A 20,637-nucleotide genomic window follows, 5' to 3' on the forward strand; every position below is an offset into this window, starting at 1 on the left:
AAAGACAAAGGAAAAGACCAGCCAAAATGGAGTCGACCGTCTGAGAAAGGAATTTTCCAGTACCTCTTTGTTCTCCACCTCCTGTTTGCCTGCGGTCAGGAGAAATATGAAAACAAAGTACTCTCGAGCCTTCCAGGAGGCTGTGCTAAACTATCTACAAACATGGGAGGATATCTACAAGGAACGGCAGCATCCCAATTTACCAGCAGATGAGGATGAAGTCCAAGCCCAGGATATAGAGGAAAATTAGACTTTAGAGACTGTGGAGATTGAATCTGGATGTCAGGAGGAACAATTGGATGAAAATTTTAAAGAGGACTTGGACTTTAAAAAATATGTTTGGGATGAAGCAAAGCATGGACCTCAAAAGGAAGAAAATCAAACAGAGCAAGACAATGAGAAGCAAAGGAATTTGAGGATTGATGGACTTGAAGATCCTGGAGGGGGTGAAATGTGGGATGATGTTAGGGAGGAGTGGAAAAGACAGGGGCAGGGGGGGACAAGGGCCTGGAGATGGACATGGGAAAGAATGGGTGTGGGGTGAATATTTTAGTTAAAAGACTTTGTCTTTAGTTTCTGAGAGACGGTTTTTCGAAATTTTGGCTTGCTTAACGGAAATGCTGATCCAATTGGGGGAAAGGATTTTGGGAGAGGAGATGGAGTCTAAAAATGAATGGAAAAAGTTGTGCTTTCTGGAGGGAATTATAAGAGCAGCTTAGGAAAGAATTTAAGTGAATGTAAATTTTTGTAAGATAAGTTAGGTTTAGGCAGAAGGCTGCCTACTCTCCTTTCCTTACTCTGAGATACTCAGTGGCAGGGGGTGCTCGGAGGGGGGAGGAGGGGATATAATGGAACCTTGGAAATGCTGTGCCCCACGGATTTCTCTTGTGGCAGGAGGGGGTCTGTGGGAGGGCAGCATGGAAAAGGAGGAGGGTTGAGTTATTATTATAAGAAAAGGATTTTAAACTGAAATAGAAAACCCGCCATCAATTTTAGATTTTGTTCTAAGGAAAACCAGGAGGAAGACCACCGAGGAAGTCACAAGTATAAGGTTAAGGTAATAAGAATAAGAAACTCTCCCCTATTATGTTTATGTCTGTATTGTGTTAAGGTATATCTATGAAAGAGCTGGGGGAAGCCAATCCTCAGAACTCCTCCACTCCTGTCCTCTCAGTGGCAGGGGGGGGGAAGAGGGGGGAGGAGGGAGGGGGGAGGCTAAACCCAACTTACAATGGCCCCCTTTGATGCTCAAAGCACACTGGTTTCACTGGTGGCAGAGGTGAACCAGTGTGTGGAGGGAGAACGAAGGGACAGTATTATATTGTATGTTTGTGTAGTTTGTGTAGTTTTGTTTGTAAAATCAATAAAAATCATTTTTAAAAAAAGCAGATATGAAACAGTGGTCCTCAAAGGGCCAGTGCACACAACTGGGTAAACTCAAACACATCTCAGTGTTGATGTATTAAGGCCTGGCAAAAGATGATGAATAACTCATGATGTGATGTTCAGCTGATGTGTCTCAGTGGCAATAAATGGGATATTTTATTCAGAGTTTCTTTGACAAGTTATCCAACACCCCTTTTTTCTGCCGTGGCTATGCAAAAGGCCAACAAACAGAATGAAAACTGCAATCTCTGGGAACACAAATAGTGTTGATGCACAGCTGTCCTGCAAGCTCTGCCTCACACTTGTTCAAAGTCTCAAGATGCGAAATGCCATTGCATCCCCCCAAATAACATGGCACGCAATTGCGCAATGCACAGGAACTTTTTATATTTTTGCAAGGAACTTGCTGCTGAGACATATCCCCCTCTTCTTTGATCTTCTTGCAGAGGAAGGAGCTCCAATTGCACACCAAAGCCCTTTCCCCTCCACTGCATCCTGCAGTCTGCCTTGCACCTTAAGGAATCCCACGGAGGAAGAAAGGTTTGGAGATCCATAGTGTTGTTGTTAAATGACCATCCTGCACAACTGACGATGCTATAGACTCCTGTCCTTCCCCACCCCCCATTTACCTAACAGAGATAGCAACAACAGTGGCCTACCTTACAGGGCTGCTGTCAGGGTTACTCAGATAATGTGAGTAAAGCACTTGCAGCGTTTGAAATGTGCTATACAAACACTAGGTACTCTTATTATTGCGACTTTGCCAAGAATTTAAACCAGATGGCTCAGTTTTGAAAATATCTGAAAATGCTTTGCAAACCAGTGTATGGAGATTGATTGCTGCTGTCTGGCTTGATCATCAGCAATTCTACTTCTTTGACATTTCTGACGCGATACCAAGGTGGGGAAGAAAAAATTGATACTTGGGAAACGTCCTTGAAAATGGATCTGCTGGGTCATTCATTGCCTCTGAAATGTTGGTTTTTTAAAAAATGCTGGCTAGGATGAAGTTTGGCATGGTATGCGTTAGAAGAAAGCCTAGCACAGGGTTGTATCCAAGGGTAGTCCTGCTCAGAAAAGACCCACTGAAATGAATGAACATTACTTTCTTAGCTCCATTCATTTCAATTTTGTCTACTCTGCGTGAAAATTTGTTGGCATACCACCCGTTGTTCTCATGGAGCCACATTTTAGCTATGCCTGTTAAGAGCCCAAGCTGCATTTGTTTGTCACGCATGTTTCCTTTCCTGTAGATCCAGCGCAGGGGTTGCCAACCTTTTTGGGGCCACTGGGTATGTGTGCAAAGTGGAGAAATTGTTTTCGGTGCTACACGGACACACAAATGGTGGCTGCCTGCTGGTAGGTCAGAAGCCAGGCAGGTGAACAGTAGATTATTATTATTATTTATACCCCGCCCATCTGACTGGGTTTCCCCCGCCACTCTGGGCAGCTTCCAACAAATACCAAAATACATTAAAATACCACAGATTAAAAACTTCCCTAAACAGGGCTGCCTTTAGGTGTTTTCTAAATGTCAGGTAGTTGTTTATCTCCTTGACCTCCGATGGGAGGGCGTTCCACAGGGCGGGCGCCACTACCGAAAAGGCCCTCTGCCTGGTTCTCTGTAGCTTTGCTTCTCGCAGTGAGGGAACCGCCAGAAGGTCCTCGGCACTGGATATCAGTGTCCGGGCTGAACAATGGGGGTGGAGATGCTCCTTCAGGTATATAGGACCGAGGCCGTTTAGGCAGTAGATTAAGCCAGAACCAATGACAGGCAGAACCACCCCCTGACTGCTTGTAAGTAGGAAAGCAGCAGGTGGGGGTTAATCGGAGAGCAAACTAAGGTTGGTGGAGTAGTCAAAGGAACCAGCCTCCACTGTCCGCAACCAAGCACACACCACAACCTATTATATTAGGTTGCTTCTTTCTGGTACGGACCCAATCAGTGACAGGGAATGTTTCTATGGGCTCATGCACAAACATGGGCACCATGTTTGTGACAGCACTGGACTAAGCATGGTTTTAGCAGCCATTCTCTCTCCACAAGGCACCCTGGAACTGTAGCATGGGTGGGAGACCAGGGAACATGGCTCCCTCAACAGACTTCAATTCCTAGACTTCTTTGGGTGTATCAAAAATTATCTAAAAGGCAGGTTATAAGTATAGTTAAATAACATACCGTAAATATTCCCTCTGGATGCAATTTCCAGAGAAGCGGACACGGAGCAATGGATTCAAACTTCAAGAAAGAAGATTCCACCTAAACATTAGGAAGAACTTCCTGACAGTAAGAGCTGTTCGGCAGTGGAATTTGCTACCAAGGAGTGTGGTGGAGTCTCCTTCTTTGGAGGTCTTTAAGCAGAGGCTTGACAGGCATATGTCAAGAATGCTTTGATGGTGTTTCCTGCTTGGCAGGGGGTTGGACTGGATGGCCCTTGTGGTCTCTTCCAACTGTATGATTCTATGATTCTATGAAAATTGATGAGAGTCTGCCAGTGACGTCCGTGAGGTTCATCCTCTGATATTCACAATCAGATTAGGGTACTGATCCTCTTGCCTCCACTGAGGTGAATAAAGCAATGGACACACGACTTTGTGTCTTCTGTAGTAGGTTCCCAAAGATGCCAAAGGAAAATAACAAACACAGACTGCTGGTAGAGGAGGCAAGAGAAGCCACTCATCCCATGGAGAGTGGCCAGCTCTCTGGTTGGAGCAAATCTGAAGCACAACCATCCCCTGGGGACAAGGACTTAGTGTAGCTGTTATTCAAAACCAATGGTGATCTCTTCCTTTTCAAAAAATAAATTGTCCAGTAGCACCTTAGAGACCAACTAACTTATTCAGAAGAAGTGTGCATGCACATGAAAGCTTATATCAAGAACAAACTTAGATGGTCTCTAAGGTGCTACTGGACATTTTTTTTTATTTTTTGATATATTTTGACTGCGTCAGACCTACCTGAATTTTCCTTTTCAAGTTTAACTCATATTGATGAGGGTAGCTAGTGTAAGCTTCCTCTCTCATGCTTGCAAAAGCCCTGTACTTTGCACAAATGCCTGTAGAACGCAGCCCAGGGAATCAAGGAATTAAGGGACATGGTCATGGTGCTAGGAAGAATACAGGGCGTTAAATGAGGCTGCAATCCTAGGCAGACTTACTTGGCTGTTAAAGCCACTGGGATTTAGTTCTGAGCAGATGTGCTTCAGAGTGCGCTGTTAATAGTGTTAGGAGTTTTTGGGGGGAGGTAGGCTGTATGCCTGAGCCCTACTTCTAATTCCTGGTTCCAGCACAGATTCAATTTCTGGAACAGCCAAGTCATCCTGGTAATGGCCTGCTAAATATGGGTCGTTAAGGGAACAAAGGGAGTGGCTGTGTGCCAGAGGGTGAATAGGTGGGCCTTCCCTCCTCAAGCTGGATGCAAAAGTGGCAAGCTGGGAAGCCAGAGAGTCAGAGCCATGCCTGATCTTTGTTGAGATCCAGGACTGCGGCTGTGGGAGAAGCAAGACCCTCTTGGGGGTGTTAATGCTGTGAACCTCTCCATTGTAGGCTCAGGTTGTCTATATGTGTAAATAAACCATATATCATAAAGACGCCACACTCCCTGCTGTGCCTCATTTCCAAAAGGAACCATGAACCCTGGGTAAGCATGTCCAGAACTTCTGGAATCTTGCACCACTTGGAGATTGGGTGTTAGGGCACCAACAGGTTGGCATGCTGGAGGCAGCAGTCGGAAGCAGTTAGAGCCTAGGTCCAATGGTCCAGGTCAGGAACCAGCCAAGATCAGGTATCAGCACCAGGGTCAGGCAAAACCAAAGTCAGGAGCAGTCCACGTCAGTAACCAGCCGAGGTCAGGTATCAGTACCGGGGTCAGGAGAAGCCGAATCAGGTCTAGGACGAGCAAGGGCAACCACACGCTACAGCACAGCAGTTGCAAGTGCTGGCGAAGGGAGCAGCCGGCCTTCCTTAAGTAGCCGGCTCATCACCACGCCTCTTACGAGCTGCAGCTGCCTCCAATTGTTCCCTCTGTTTCTCAGCTCTATGCTCTACAGCTGAGAAGGGAGGAGGGGAGGGGCCTGCTGGCTCCTCTCCTCACAAGGGCCTGATTCTGACTTGACTCCTTCCTCCTCCTGTTCTGGTCTTCCCTCTTCCCTATCTGATTCTTCCTCTTCTGAGGAGTGCCGCCACAAGTCTTCTCCAGGTAAGAATTCCTCCCTATCCCCAGATTCTCCCATGGGGGCATCCTCCCCGGGGGAGGGGGGGCTTGCCATCACTCCTCCTCGTCCAGCTCAACCCTGACATTGGGGTGGCGTGCAACAATAGGTTTGCATGAACATAAGCTATATAATCTTAGCTCTGAGATGGTCTTAATTTCTTTCTACTGTGCTCTCAGTACACCCGGTGAGCATCCAGCTCAATATACCCCTATCCCAGTTAAGAGTTCTGTCATTTCTCCTCCTCCACTGATGTAAAAGCCCTTCATCATACAAATCACTTCGTTAAAGTGCAGCAGAAAAATAATTCTAAGCTGCGGACCACATAAGTGGTAGCAATAAAAAGCCAATAAGAGTTTCAAGATTCACTACTTACCACTGTAATATGGTCTTTATGCTTGATATTATGCATCAGTGAACTAAAATGGAAGGGAATGGGCGAATTCAGTTCGGGTGACTATCATATCTACTACTGTGGGCAAGAATCCCGTAAAAGAAATGGAGTGGCCCTCATAGTCAACAAAAGAGTGGCAAAAGCTGTAATGGGATGCAATCTCAAAAATGACAGAATGATCTCGATACGAATCCAAGGCAGACCTTTTAACATCACAGTAATCCAAGTTTATGCACCAACTACCGGTGCTGAAGAAAGTGAAATTGACCAATTCTATGAAGACCTACAACAACTTCTAGAAATGACACCAAAGAAGGATGTTCTTCTCATTACAGGGGATTGGAATGCTAAAGTAGGGAATCAAGAGATAAAAGGAACAACTGGCAAGTTTGGCCTTGGAGTTCAAAATGAAGCAGGGCAAAGGCTAATAGAGTTCTGTCAAGAGAACAAGCTGGTCATCACAAACACTCTCTTCCAACAACACAAGAGACGACACTACACATGGATATCACCAAATGGGCAGCATCGAAATCAGATTGATTATATTCTCTGCAGCCAAAGATGGAGAAGCTCTATACAGTCAGCAAAAACAAGACCTGGAGCTGACTGTAACTCAGATCATCAGCTTCTTATAGCAAAATTCCAGCTTAAACTGAAGAAAGTAGGAAAAACCACTGGGCCAGTAAGATACAATCTGAATCAAATCCCTTATGAATACACAGTGGAAGTGAGGAACAAGTTTAAGGATTTAGATTTGGTGAACAGAGTGCCTGAAGAACTATGGATGGAGGCTCGTAACATTATACAGGAGGCAGCAACGAAAACCATCCCAAGGAAAAGGAAATGCAAGAAAGCAAAATGGCTATCCAACGAGGCCTTACAAATAGCGGAGGAGAGGAGGCAAGCAAAATGCAAGGGAGATAGGGAAAGATACAGGAAACTGAATGCAGATTTCCAAAAAAACAGCAAGGAGAGACAAGAGGGTCTTCTTAAATGAGCAATGCAAAGAAATAGAGGAAAACAATAGAATGGGGAAAACCAGAGATCTGTTCAAGAAAATTGGAGATATGAAAGGAACATTTCGTACAAAGATTACCATAATCAAGGACAAAAGTGGTAAGGACCTAACAGAAGCAGAAGACATCAAGAAGAGGTGGCAAGAATACACAGAGGAATTATACCAGAAAGATATGGAGGTCTCATACACCCCAGGTAGTGTGGTTGGTGACCTTGAGCCAGACATCTTGGAGAGTGAAGTCAAATGGGCCTTAGAAAGCATTGCTAATAACAAGGCCAGTGGAAGTGATGATATTCCAGCTGAACTATTTAAAATTTTAAAAGATGATGCTGTTAAGGTGCTACACCCAATATGCCAGCAAGTTTGGAAAACTCAGCAATGGCCAGAGGATTGGAGAAGATCAGTCTACATCCCAATTCCAAAGAAGGGCAGTGCCAAAGAATGCTCCAACTACCGCACAATTGCGCTCATTTCACACGCTAGCAAGGTTATGCTTAAAATTCTACAAGGCAGGCTTAGGCAGTATGTGGACCGAGAACTCCCAGAAGTGCAAGCTGGATTTCGAAAGGGCAGAGGAACCAGAGACCAAATAGCAAACATGCGCTGGATTATGGAGAAAGCTAGAGAGTTCCAGAAAAACGTCTACTTCTGCTTCATTGACTATGCAAAAGCCTTTGACTGTGTCGACCACAGCAAACTATGGCAAGTTCTTAAAGAAATGGGAGTGCCTGATCACCTCATCTGTCTCCTGAGAAATCTCTATGTGGGACAAGAAGCTACAGTTAGAACTGGATATGTAACAACTGATTGGTTCAAAATTGGGAAAGGAGTACGACAAGGTTGTATATTGTCTCCCTGCTTATTTAACTTATATGCAGAATTCATCATGCGAAAGGCTGGACTAGATGAATCCCAAGCCGGAATTAAGATTGCCGGAAGAAATATCAACAACCTCAGATATGCAGATGACACAACCTTGATGGCAGAAAGCGAGGAGGAATTAAAGAACCTTTTAATGAGGGTGAAAGAGGAGAGCGCAAAATATGGTCTGAAGCTCAACATCAAAAAACCAAGATCATGGCCACTGGTCCCATCACCTCCTGGCAAATAGAAGGGGAAGAAATGGAGGCAGTGAGAGATTTTACTTTCTTGGGCTCCTTGATCACTGCAGATGGTGACAGCAGTCACGAAATTAAAAGACGCCTGCTTCTTGGGAGAAAAGCAATGACAAACCTAGACAGCATCTTAAAAAGCAGAGACATCACTTTGCCGACAAAGGTCCGTATAGTTAAAGCTATGGTTTCCCCAGTAGTGATGTATGGAAGTGAGAGCTGGACCATAAAGAAGGCTGATCGTCGAAGAATTGATGCTTTTGAATTATGGTGCTGGAGAAGACTCTTGAGAGTCCCATGGACTGCTAGAAGATCAAACCTATCCATTCTTAAGGAAATCAGCCCTGAGTGCTCCCTGGAAGGACAGATCGTGAAGCTGAGGCTCCAATACTTTGGCCACCTCATGAGAAGAGAAGAATCCTTGGAAAAGACCCTGATGTTGGGAAAGATTGAGGGCACTAGGAGAAGGGGACGACAGAGGACAAGATGGTTGGACAGTGTTCTCGAAGCTACGAACATGAGTTTGACCAAACTGCGGGAGGCAGTGCAAGACAGGAGTGCCTGGCGTGCTATGGTCCATGGGGTCACGAAGAGTCGGACACGACTAAACGACTAAACAACAACATGCTTGATATTACACCTCATGCCAGCCTCAACGTTGCTTTGACTTTCTTGTGTATTATATTGAGGCCTGGTGCAGCATATTGGCGAAGGCTGCAATCCTATGCATGTTTACATGGGAGTAAGTCCCAAAGAACACAGCAGCATTTACTTCTGAATAGACAGGCAAAGAATTGCCCTTTAAGACACCGAGAAAGTCCCTTGTCTTTGAACCTTGCTACTGTCACAGGTTAACTAACACCTCGATCCTGATCCTGTTCATTTTTACTTGGGAACAAGTCTTACTGTGTTCATGACACTTAACAAGGTTTAAAATTTCAGCTGCCAGTAGGGTTGCCAGACTCAATAGAGGACAGGACTTCTGTGCCTTTAATTGCCCTGCTCTCTTTTGAGTCTGGAAACCTTAAAGAGAAACCAGCAGACCCTTTGCTTGGAAATTAAACAAAGGGTCTGCTGGTTTCTCTTTAAGGTTTCCAGACTCAAAAGAGAGCAGGGCAATTAAAGGCACAGAAGTCCTGTCCTCTATTGAGTCTGGCAACCCTAGCTGTCAGGGCAATCCTCTATCAGTGGTGGCGAAACGCAGCCCTCCAGATGTTTTGAGACTACAACCCCCATCATCCCTAGCTAACAGAACCAGTGGTCAGGGATGGTGGGAATTGTAGTCCCAAAATATCCAAGTTTGGCCACCACCGCTCTACATGCTAGCTCAGAGGTAAGCCCCATTGCCTTTAAAATTACTTTCTCCCAAGTGAGTGTATACAGGAATGCAATCTAGCAGTGCAATAGGGTAGCAGTGCACCCCTATGCAAGTCTATTCAAATGTAAGTTCTGCTGAAGGTAAGTGGATAAGTGGGTATAGGATTGCAGCCTAGGTGCCCTTTGACAACCTCAGTTTCCCATCTGTAATATGGGTATAAAAATACTGGCCCACCTTATAGCACTGGGGACTGTTTCAGCAAAAAAACACAAAAAACGTGCTTGTTACTCAAAGTAGTCCCCTCTGTTCCATTAGGCGCATTTAACTTATTTTAACACCTGTTAACTGATCAAGATTCTCAGGAGTAGGCAGTTAGCAAGTAAAAGCATTCATGATCCGACTAGCAATGGGAGAATGCATGTTTTTTGAGCACTAGAAGAAGGAACATAGCACTGGTGTTGGACACACAAGGTCAGGTGGATAATAGCCCACAAAAGTCAAACTACGGGCAAATACATTGTAATGCTGCTAGATAAGAGTGATTTGCAGTTGTTAAGAGACCCAATAATTTATATCTTTGTTATGTGGAGGGCGTTTTACAATCAGAGTTAATCACATTGCTTTATGGTTCCTCTGCTTGCTCAAAACTCGAAATACAAGGGAGAGGTTGCTAGATCATTATAGTAATTGCAACAAGGCCATTTCCATACTGAATGCCCCAAAATAACAAAACCAGTTACATGATGAAGGTACCCTCAAATGGGATGAAACACCTCCAAATCCTGCAGTCGGTACACAGAAACAAACAAGCAAATAAACTCTCCCAGCCGGATAGTGAAACATTTCTTGTGGCCAAAGTATCTGCGTGACTCTAGCTATAATATAATATTGTTTTCAGCATGGACCACAAGTTCATTATTCAGAAGGTTGGGCTTCTGGAAACATATTGCATCATTGGCTCCAGTTGTTTTTCAGGCAGAACTGTAGATACTGTTACATGCCACCCCCATCTCTGCGTGGTGAGAGACTCTATGCGTTTCAAGTGCTTACCTCGGGTTTGGTTTCCTTGGAATGAAGGTCAGCAGAGACCGTAGTGCTTTTAGGATATATTGCTTTATTTACACATATATGCAACCTGAGCATTGGATGGAGGAGCTCATGGCATCGACCCTCTCATAGATCTTGCTTCCCCTTTAGGTTTCCAGGGGAGCCCGAAAAGTCTAGCACAGAGCAAACATGTCATTGCGTCTCCAGCTTCCAGCCTCCTATTGACTTGTTGTTCTTGTAGCTATTGCAACCTAGCTCATCCGTTGAGCTGTTGAAGAGGGCGCTTACAGTAAGTGGCCAGCTAAGGCCATTGTCTTACAAAGAAACTCGTCTGACCATTCAGTAACCTCTTCTACTAGATTCTAACCCTCACTGGATACAAGATCACAGGCCAGGCAGAGATCTAAGCGTATCATTCAGACCAGATGCGCCATGATCTGCCTAACATGGGGGGCGTGCGTGGCGGTGTGTGCTTATGATGTCATGCGTGTGATGTTGACTTGAAAGTGACCCAAAAACATCACAAAAAGTTACAAAAACGGGTGGAACAGGGCAGGGCAGAGGCAGGCCTTTTCAATTGTGTTTCAGATATACGCAATTTCACTGACGCGCACGGCGCCTTGGAACATAACCCCTGTGTAAATGGGGAGTTGCCCGCATATGAACTAAATACTGAGAACGTCTAACCCCAGAAAACGAGACTATTGGGACATTCTTCGCTGTTTATGTCAGTTATCTGCTGCCTACGCAGCTATCAAGCTATCACTTGCTGGAATCTATGGGGCTACTACTTGGCTTGTGGTTGGGCACACAGCCAGAGATGCTAGCAGGGCAGGACTTTGGGGGGAAAGGCTAGGGTCCCACACAGGGGGGTGAGCAGTGCAGTTTTAACCAGCAGCCCGACGTTACATTTCAAGCTGTGCAAAGCAATGCTATCTAAAGAGGCGTCCCCCTGTAAGACCATTAAGTCTTATGGTAATGTTTCTCAATCTTGGGTCTCCAGCTGCTGTTGGACGACAAGTTCCATTATCCCTAGCTGCCAGGGACAGCGGTCAGGGATGATGGGAGTTGTCGTCCAACAACAGATGGCAACCCAAGGCTGAGAAACACTGTTTATAGGAAGGGCCACAGCTCTGCGCTTTGCATGCAGAAGGTCTCAGAGTCACTACCAGTTAGGGCTGGGGGGGGGGGGGGGGTTGGCAGAGGCTTCCTGTCCGAAATCCTGGAAAACTATGGCCAACATCTAACTGAACCACTGCACACATCTTTGAATGAACAGTGTAAAATAGAGGGTAAGAAGGATGAAGACACAGCTCTCAAAACAACCAGCTCTTTATTCTAGCTCTGAGTCCAGACTGAACAGTAGCTTAGCCAACTGGCTTATATAGTACTCAGTAACTTGCAACAGTAACAAACTTCCCCTAGCTACCCAATCTGTGAACAGCACTCTCAATCCTTCATTTGCATGTTGCGGACCTGAGTGAGAACTGCAGCCACAGTGAGCAGGGTAAGAACTGCAGCCATGGTGGCCAGAAAGGAGTACTGCAGTTAACTTAATACATAACAAACAGGGCCTCCCATTGAATGAGCCTCCAAGTTGGGAGCACCCATGTATCTGCCATAACGCTCCTTTTTCTAAGCCACCATATTGATGCAAATCTCAGTCGCCACTATGGGGGCATTGGTTCCTACCAGCTGTGACCCTGGTGACCTGGAATAATATTGGGGACAGGAGTGTGGAAATTACTAGGTACACGAACCAGCCCCAAATCCAATGTCTAGTAGGCTCTATCTAGGCTGAAATTAGTATGAATGTGCGAATGCTTGTCATTTCCCTCCCTTCAAAATTTGACAGCTAGAGATGAGAAGAGGTTATTTTTGCATCACTCCTCCCAAAAATGGATGCGGCTGCCTTTTCTCCTCCCGTAATGCGGTGTTTTCTTTGGTGAGAGTGTTGATTTCCAGTCACTCTCTTTCGGCCAAGGTGAATGCTCAGAGATAAGGGTTGCTCGATTCCCCTTGTATTTTGTGCATAGGGAAAACTCTTGTGCAAGAGTGAGCTGCTGGGGGGGAAATTCATTCACATCAGGAGAGTAAATCCTGTGGCGATTGGCGTGGTAAGTGGTTGAAATGAATATGGACCCATTGCCTGCTAATAGCACGTCAACCTTGGGACATATTGATTATGAATGTAGATGAAAGTGGCTTAGAAGTACTGATAAAACAGTCCATGCACATTTCAAAATATTAGCTACATCCAGCTAAAAAGGGTAGGGAGGAGGGGGGGTGAGAAACGAAACCCACCGCACCTACGGTATCTATTGTGTATGCTAGACTAGATTTGTTCTGATAGATTGGGTTCCCTTTCCATAACTCTTTGCCTGGTTTAATATGCATGACAGAGAAAATGTGTCTCTCCACCAACATTGCAAAGATAACCTTGAAGAGTATAAATGAATGCACGTATTGATGGAGCAATTTGTGTTTTTATTGATTTCTTACTGTGTCTCACTGAATTCTTAGTACGAAGACTAGGCAATGGCGATTTTGCTATCAGGGATGTGCAAAGTAATATTTTCTTTCACTGGTTTTTAACAGCCTTAGAGAATGTACTTTCTCTTTAAAAACAACAACCACCTGACAGACACTCTCTGATATAAAATGCATGATGCCAAATGTGGAAACAGTAAAAATTCATCAGTAGATAGGAACCCAGAGAGCATCAAGTGGCAGCTTAGGGACATACTAAGGACCCCCATTCCCATTAAAGATGTACTGTATTTCTTGTTGCAGGAATTTAGAGCTACTGTCACAAATTTTTTTGCAGAGGTTGGATGGCCATCTGTCATGGATGCTTTAGTTGAGATTCCTGCATTGCAGGGCGTTGGACTAGTTGACCCTTGGGGTCCCTTCCAACTCTACAATTCTATGATCATAAAGACACTACAGTCTCCGCTGTGCCTCATTTTCTAAAAGGAATATACAAACCCAGGGCAAAGCATGCCAGGAACCCCTGTGGAGACTGGGGTGGTCTGTAACAATATCATATGGTTGGGTCCTTATTGGGGGGGGGCAGTAATTGGCACTCTGATTATCCACAAACCTGTTTTTGTGAAAGCATCGCTAGATCATATCTTTAGCTATGAACCCATATCAGTTTTGTGTCTTTGCTTCCCCCAAATAATCTTGTAGGCGGTGCTTGGAACTGTCTGTCCTCCCTCAAAGAAGAACCACAATAGGAAGATTTCATGGGGAGAGGGCACAACTGTTAAAATGCTAAAAGGCAATAGTGTAGCCATGCTGCTAACAGTCTCAGTTATTCAGGGCACACTGTCTGCATATCATACATGAATAAACCCTGAAGAGGCTAATATATGCCTGTGCATAGTGAGTCTCTGTGCAACATGTAAGAGAGAAAAAGTCAATACCGTTTGATTTCTCCCAAGACAGTGTGAGATCGCTGAAATTTAAACAGACACCTCTTTTTTTGAGCAGCTCGGACTAGCCTCTTTCCTCTTATGCTATCTGCTTGAAATCAAGGCTTAATTTAAGCAATTCTATTATAAATCAAATTTCTATGCATAGGCGATGCTTGCGAGGAACAGGAAACGTTTGCAGAGTATTTTTATGTGGGTAAATGCTGTTGATTCAGTCTGGAGGGCAGGGCTTCTCACCTCCTTATTTGTTCTATTAAAAGTATATTCTATCACAACTCATCTGTATTTGCTTTAATCAAAACAGGCTTTCTGAAAAGCAGCCTATACAAATACATGAAAGAAGATCACCTAATATCTCCCCTCTCCTTGCCATCGAGCTACATATCTGACTCTGGCTTTCTGCAAAAAAAGGAGACATTACTAACTGCACAAATGTTTGGCTAGGAAACATTTTTCGCTTTTGGTCTCTTAAAGATTGATTTTCAAAGGGACTCTGTACTCACTCTGCACCCAAGATTCTGGATTCGTTAGAAAATCAGGTCTTTGCAGATTTTTTTTCTATTTAACCTTCAGACTACCTTGCCACACTCCTGCAAAGAATGACACATGAATGTTGATACAGCACACTCCCCACCCCCCACCCCGGAGACAAAATCATGCTATGTATAAATAGTGGATGCATTCCCTGAGCACCTATTCTTATGTAGCCAAAACGGGACTGTCTATGGACAAGAGGGAGGTATCAACACACTCAGGGGGAATCTTAAATTTGCAGAAGTACCAAAAATATTGGGTGAGCGGATTGAAGAGAAATTCTCCTCCCAAATAGTCCAATGATGAATGAGTATGTTTCCATGGTCACGGAATGCTGGTTGACAGTTGAGGTGGTTGTGGAATGGAGTATTCAGGAGGAGGAAGGCATGGCTGATCGGCAGCAACACTGAACAAGGGCATTGCACGTGGCAGCTTACAGTCGAATTAAAAACCATGTGTTCTTTATTGGATGCACCTTTTGTCAGTGCTCACAAAGGCCCACTCTGTTAAATAACGTGTTTAGAAGAGCAGGGTTTCACTCAGAATGGAAAGTAGAAAGTTGGGAAGTATTTTAAGGATAGGTGATTGCAATAGATGAAAATGTTAGCCGGGGATCCTATGCAATTTGTTTTATATGCTGCTGTGTCCATCATGTTCCGCATCTTATTAAAGCTCATGAAATTCTGAAGAGATTTTTCAGGAAAGCACTGGAGAAGGGATGGATGGATAAAGACAACCTTTTTTTTACTGGTATTCCCCCTGTCCTCTGCATTTTCTTCATTTGTAGTGACAAAGCTCTTTTTTACGTGAGGGAAAAGAGAACTGGATTCCATCTAACTAAACCAGGGGGCCCAAATTCTTTTTACTAAATCCTTCTATTCCAAGTGATGATCTGTGTGAGTGACTGGTTTTCACTTGCCTGCCTGCCTGCCCACCATAGCTGCCAAGTTATCCCTTTTTTTAAAGGGATTTTCCCTTATGCTGAATAGGCTTCCTCGCGAGAAAAGGGAAAACTTGGCAGCTATGCTGCCCACGAACCAACAATCATTTTAACCTTTTGATTGGCAGTTTAAACCAAGTATTTAACAACGTCTGGATCTGAATATATGACAGAATTAAAACCAGAAGAGCAACTATCTTTTTTTAAAAAAAAAATGGCAAGCCTCCCTGGATGCAATACAAATGCTTATTGCTTGAAGGGCTGGGTCTCCTTTGCATGCTTATTAATAATATACTTCCTTATTGCAGGATACAGCATTTATTTAGATTGCATTATAGTTGCAGATTTGTCTCCCCTTCCCTGCATCACCTTTCTGCCATCTATTCATAGGCCTGTATTTTAAAAACTGTATAAATGTATTAAAGAAAAGTAAACACAGAAGAGAAGATTGTGAATTAAATATTGCAATGAGCACAGAAGTAAATACAGACAAAAGGAAGATAACCAAGGAGAATTAAGTTGTGAATGGTTTTCGGGAAAGGAAAATCAAGATATATAAGCAGATATTAGCAAAAGCATGGGAGAATTTTGAACAAATATCATGATTTAAACAAAAAAAAAACAAATGCCTATTATATTTGGATTCAAAATGGTCGGACAGAGAGGGCCACTTTCCCTAGGATAGCTTTCCTCTTATTTCTTTGGTAGCTATCTGCAGGGAAGATTTTGGGTACCACATAGCAGGATAGAGTTTCAAACAAAGCCCACATTCCTAGCATGTTTGCACTCCTGTCTCAGCGACGTCTATGCCCTGGCTTGGTCATGCTAGTAGAATGGAAGATGGCAGGATCCCCAGGGATATGCTCTTATGGGGAGCTGTCTTCAAGCACCAGGCCTGTTGGCAGACCAACTCTGCTACAAAGATATATGCAAAGGGACATGAAGGCTGGCAATGTTGACCCTGCCCTGTGAGAATCCCTTGTAGATGACTGCAGTGCCTGGAGACAGTCGGGCTGTGCATCCATAGCAGTGACCGGAGGAGGAATGACTGCTGGGACACCTGCACCAGCAACAACCAGATGCCTTCATTTGCCCCAGCTGCAGAAAAACATGTCTCTCCCATATCGGTATCTACAGCCACAGCAGGCACTGCAACTAGGGTTGCCAGACTCAATAGAGGACTTTAATTGCCCTGCTCTCTTTTGAGTCTGGAAACTTCAAAGAGAAACCAGCAGACCCTTTGCTTGGCAATTAAACAAAGGGTCTGCTGGTTTCTCTTTAAGGTTTCCAGACTCAGAAGAGAGCAGGGCAATTAAAGGCACAGAAGTCCAGTTCTCTATTGAGTCTGGCAACCCTAGCTGCAACCTTCCAATAGTTTGACTTCACCCCCAAAAGGCATACTCTTCCATCGTCTCCTGAGACAGATGGATGCCAGCAACATCTGTTGGGATTGTGGAAATGAAATACAGTACAGTGGTACCTCGGGTTACAAACGCTTCAGGTTACAAACTCCGCTAACCCAGAAATAGTACCTCAGGTTAAGATCTTTGCTTCAGGATGAGAACAGAAATTGTGCTCTGGCGGTGTGGTGGCAGCAGAAGGCCCCATTAGCTGATGTGGTGGTTCAGGTTAAGAACAGTTTCAGGTAAAGAACGGACCTCCGGAAAGAATCAAGTTCTTAACCAGAGGTACCACTGTACGGAGAGTCAGTTACATAGCAGCCAACTCTTAGGGACCTCGCCCACCCCTAAATAAAGTAAAATATTTGAGGGGGCTTCCAGAGTTGACGGGTAAGTTCAAATGGCTTACCTGCCCCCCCCCCCCAATATTGGCACCCCTGGTCAGCTACATCCTTTATCTAATTATGGGGCATTCTGCCTCCAGCCCCACTAAAGATGGCAATGTGATGTTTTTATGCTTGCATTAGGAGACAGCTATCTCTTGCTATTATAGGTGCATATGAATCACTGCACAACACTGGGGTAAAAGCATCCAACCTTTTTACTCTAAAGCCCTGTTGAAGTACTGGGAAGTGCTTACAGTGTTTTCCTTTGGGAGTGTTTGGTTTGGGCATTTTCTCACCGCGGTTGTGTTTGAAAGACAGTGACATTAATTGTTATTTAAAAGGTTAAAAGTGATTTTGCACATTTGGCAGTAAAAGCAACAAGAACCAGCAGGCGACTCTACTTCATGCCTTAGTTTGTGAAAAACACTAAAAACATTGTCCTCACCAGCACAACTTGTTCAACATGCAGACAGAGCAATCATTGGGGCAGGATAATTTTCAAAACTAAGGTGTTTTCAAAACAGCAGGTATGTCGCTGAAGACAAAAAGGTTCTGGTTCTTGAACAGGCACTTCGAGGAATGAAGCAGAGGATTCCTCACTGCAAAGCAAATGGCCAAAACAGGATTTATGTCCCTAATTCAGATTAGAAATTAAGTGATAGCCATTATTCTCATTGTCAATAAGAAATCAATACGAATTCTGTTCCTCTAGAGGGCACCATTAGATTCCACTTGAAACCTGTCAAAAAAGCAGGTGGCTGTGCTGGCCCATTCGCGGAATGGGTGAAATCTGCCATAATACATAAAAACAGGGAAATAGCTTTTACGTTTCACTGAAGCCAAGTTCGAGCAGTTTTATTCTTGGGCAACGTAGACATTTTTGTGGCATGATGCAAGTGACAGAAAGTGAACTGTGCAGGTTTCCTACACAACATAGCTCAGTCGGTAGAGCATGGGACTCTTAATATCAGGGGTAGGGGAACTTATTATGCAGCACAGAGCACCTTCTCCAGCTATATTTATTTTTCCTACTGTGTGCCGTTTCTAGTCTTGGACCTTAACCAAAAGAAAAACAGATGAGGAAGCAGCAGCTTACAGGGAGAGAAGCATGAATGAGGGAGGGCTTAGCATCTTCCTCTCTTCCACTTGCCCTTCCTGGCAGTGGTGTAGGAGTAGATTTTGAAGGACAGGAGCCCATCATGAACACCACCTCTGGCCATGCCCCCCAAAACAGTCCATAGCCACACTCCCAGGGGGAGGCCAAAAATGCAGGCAGCCATGTGGATTCGTCATATATTATACACTCTCAAACACACATACACAACAGAACAGTGGCATAGCATGGGTTGCCACAGCCCGGGGCAAGGCAAGAATCCTTGGCACTGCCCGCCAATAGGCTGGAACAAAGGGGTAATAGTTTGGTGACCTACCCAAGTGGTGCCCTATGAGCGTTGCATACGGCAGGACACGGGATTGATTGAGAGCGGGTATTTTTTCTAAAGCATGTGCAGAGTGCGCCGTAGCCAATTTAGAACACTGCCAAACCAAGCCAGACCATTGGACTATTTAGCACACCACTACACTGGTGGGCAGCAGCTTTCTGGGATTTCATAGTATGCACGTGTTCCATGCAAAAGATATGCTCTAATGCTGACTGAGCTATTGCCCTCCCCACCCCATAAGAATCTGAAATTACCCTAATGCTTCCCTGAAACTTTTGAGACCTGGTGTGCATCCTTGCAGAACCCCATATGTATACTTGAGCCGTGATCAGGAGCTAATAACTCAATTACCCCAAAGAATCCTTTTACCAGCTATGCCTCAAAGGTGAGATCAACGCATTTAAAAGATGTACTAATATCTCATTGAAGCTGCCAGAGCAGTTTCATTTTCTCAAAACACGTTGGAATTGTTTGCACACATCAACAGTACAGACGGTATGCTCTAATGAGCTATAAGTGCAGGTCGTTTGAGTAAATTCTAAGATTTGCACATGCTGTTTCTCCCAAAAAGAAGCACATCTCCTCCACCTAATAAATTCTGCATGCAAATATGGGCTTGTTCATTTCATCAGAAGATTCTAATTCATTTCATTTTTTATTCATTTTGCAGCGTATGCGAACTTGCATGTGTAATTCATCAAGCGTGGAAGCAATCTTTTACATTCTCATCACTTGTGACATTTTTAATCAATGAGTCCCTGCCTAGCAGTGATTAAACTTCTCTTTGAATGGAAAAGGCTATAAGGCTTTGAATGGAAAGTCAGGAGGATGTGGGCAGTAAAAAAATACCCTCCTGGATTGTAAGGTATCTACAGCACCCAGGTATTTCTACAGTGAAAGCTCTTTAAGAAATCCAGGTGGGGATTAAAATGAAGCAACTGGGCAATGGTGGGGTGCAACACATGACCAGTGTTATTTTTCTACAACAAGAGGTGCTGGAACTCACCATTCTCTTAGAATGGCAATGGCACCCACCTGAGAGGTGCCAAAACTCAGTTCTGGCGAGCTCCAGCTGGAAAAAAAAAAGGCATTTACATGGCCAACTTAAAATGTAGTTACGGCTGTGTTATATTACCATTTCAGACTCTCCAAGTGCCCTGATTTTCCAGGAACAGTCCTGGTTTTACAGAAGCTGTCCTGGTTTCTGATTCGATCCCAGAATGTCCCGCTTTTACTTGATATGTCCCTATTTTCATTGGAGAAATGTTGAAGGGTAATGAAGCTATGCGACTTCCAAGCCCAGGAGTTAAGTAACTATACAACCATTAGAAGACATCTGAAGGCAGCCCTGTGTAGGGAAGTTTTTTAAATGTTCAGTGTTTAATTCTGTTTTTATAGATGTTGGGCAACCTAGTCAGATGGGCAGGGAATAAGAATAAGAATAATGGAATAGGATGTCCCTATTTTCTTTGGAGATATGATGGAGGGTATGCAATTTACTCTGGCTCCTGGCCCCACTACTGGTGTTTGAAGCCAAGTACACACGGTGTTAGCCACACCCATATGTGCCCTGTAGTTCCTAGAGAAATACTGCTAATTGACGTGTTTCCCCTCCAACCAGCTTACATCTGATTCAAAAACAGAAGCCACAGTTAAGCCAAGGCATGTGCATCTGAGACAGCTATTGCACTTGTGCAAACAACAATTTCATTGAAGAGGACTTTGGTGCAGCGAAATAGGTCAGGTAATGCCTCTCTGGAGTTCGTAGCGATGTAAAAACACAGAGGGGAGGAAATGGCCTCGTGGCATTTTAAGCACTGATGTGTACCTAGTCTAGGTCATTATTCTTCTCAATTCAGATCAAAGCTAGTTTTCAAGGGAAATGAAGTAAAACACAGAGTTTCATAAGAAGCAACCAGATAGGTGCAGGATAAATAGGGTTTGTGGCTAATGTTGTGTAGACAACGCTTCCCAAACCCAGCAGCGGGAGGGCACTGGGTGCAGAGTAAACA

This window comes from Zootoca vivipara, chromosome 9 (assembly GCF_963506605.1).
Source record: "Zootoca vivipara chromosome 9, rZooViv1.1, whole genome shotgun sequence".
NCBI classification, from domain to species: domain Eukaryota; kingdom Metazoa; phylum Chordata; class Lepidosauria; order Squamata; family Lacertidae; genus Zootoca; species Zootoca vivipara.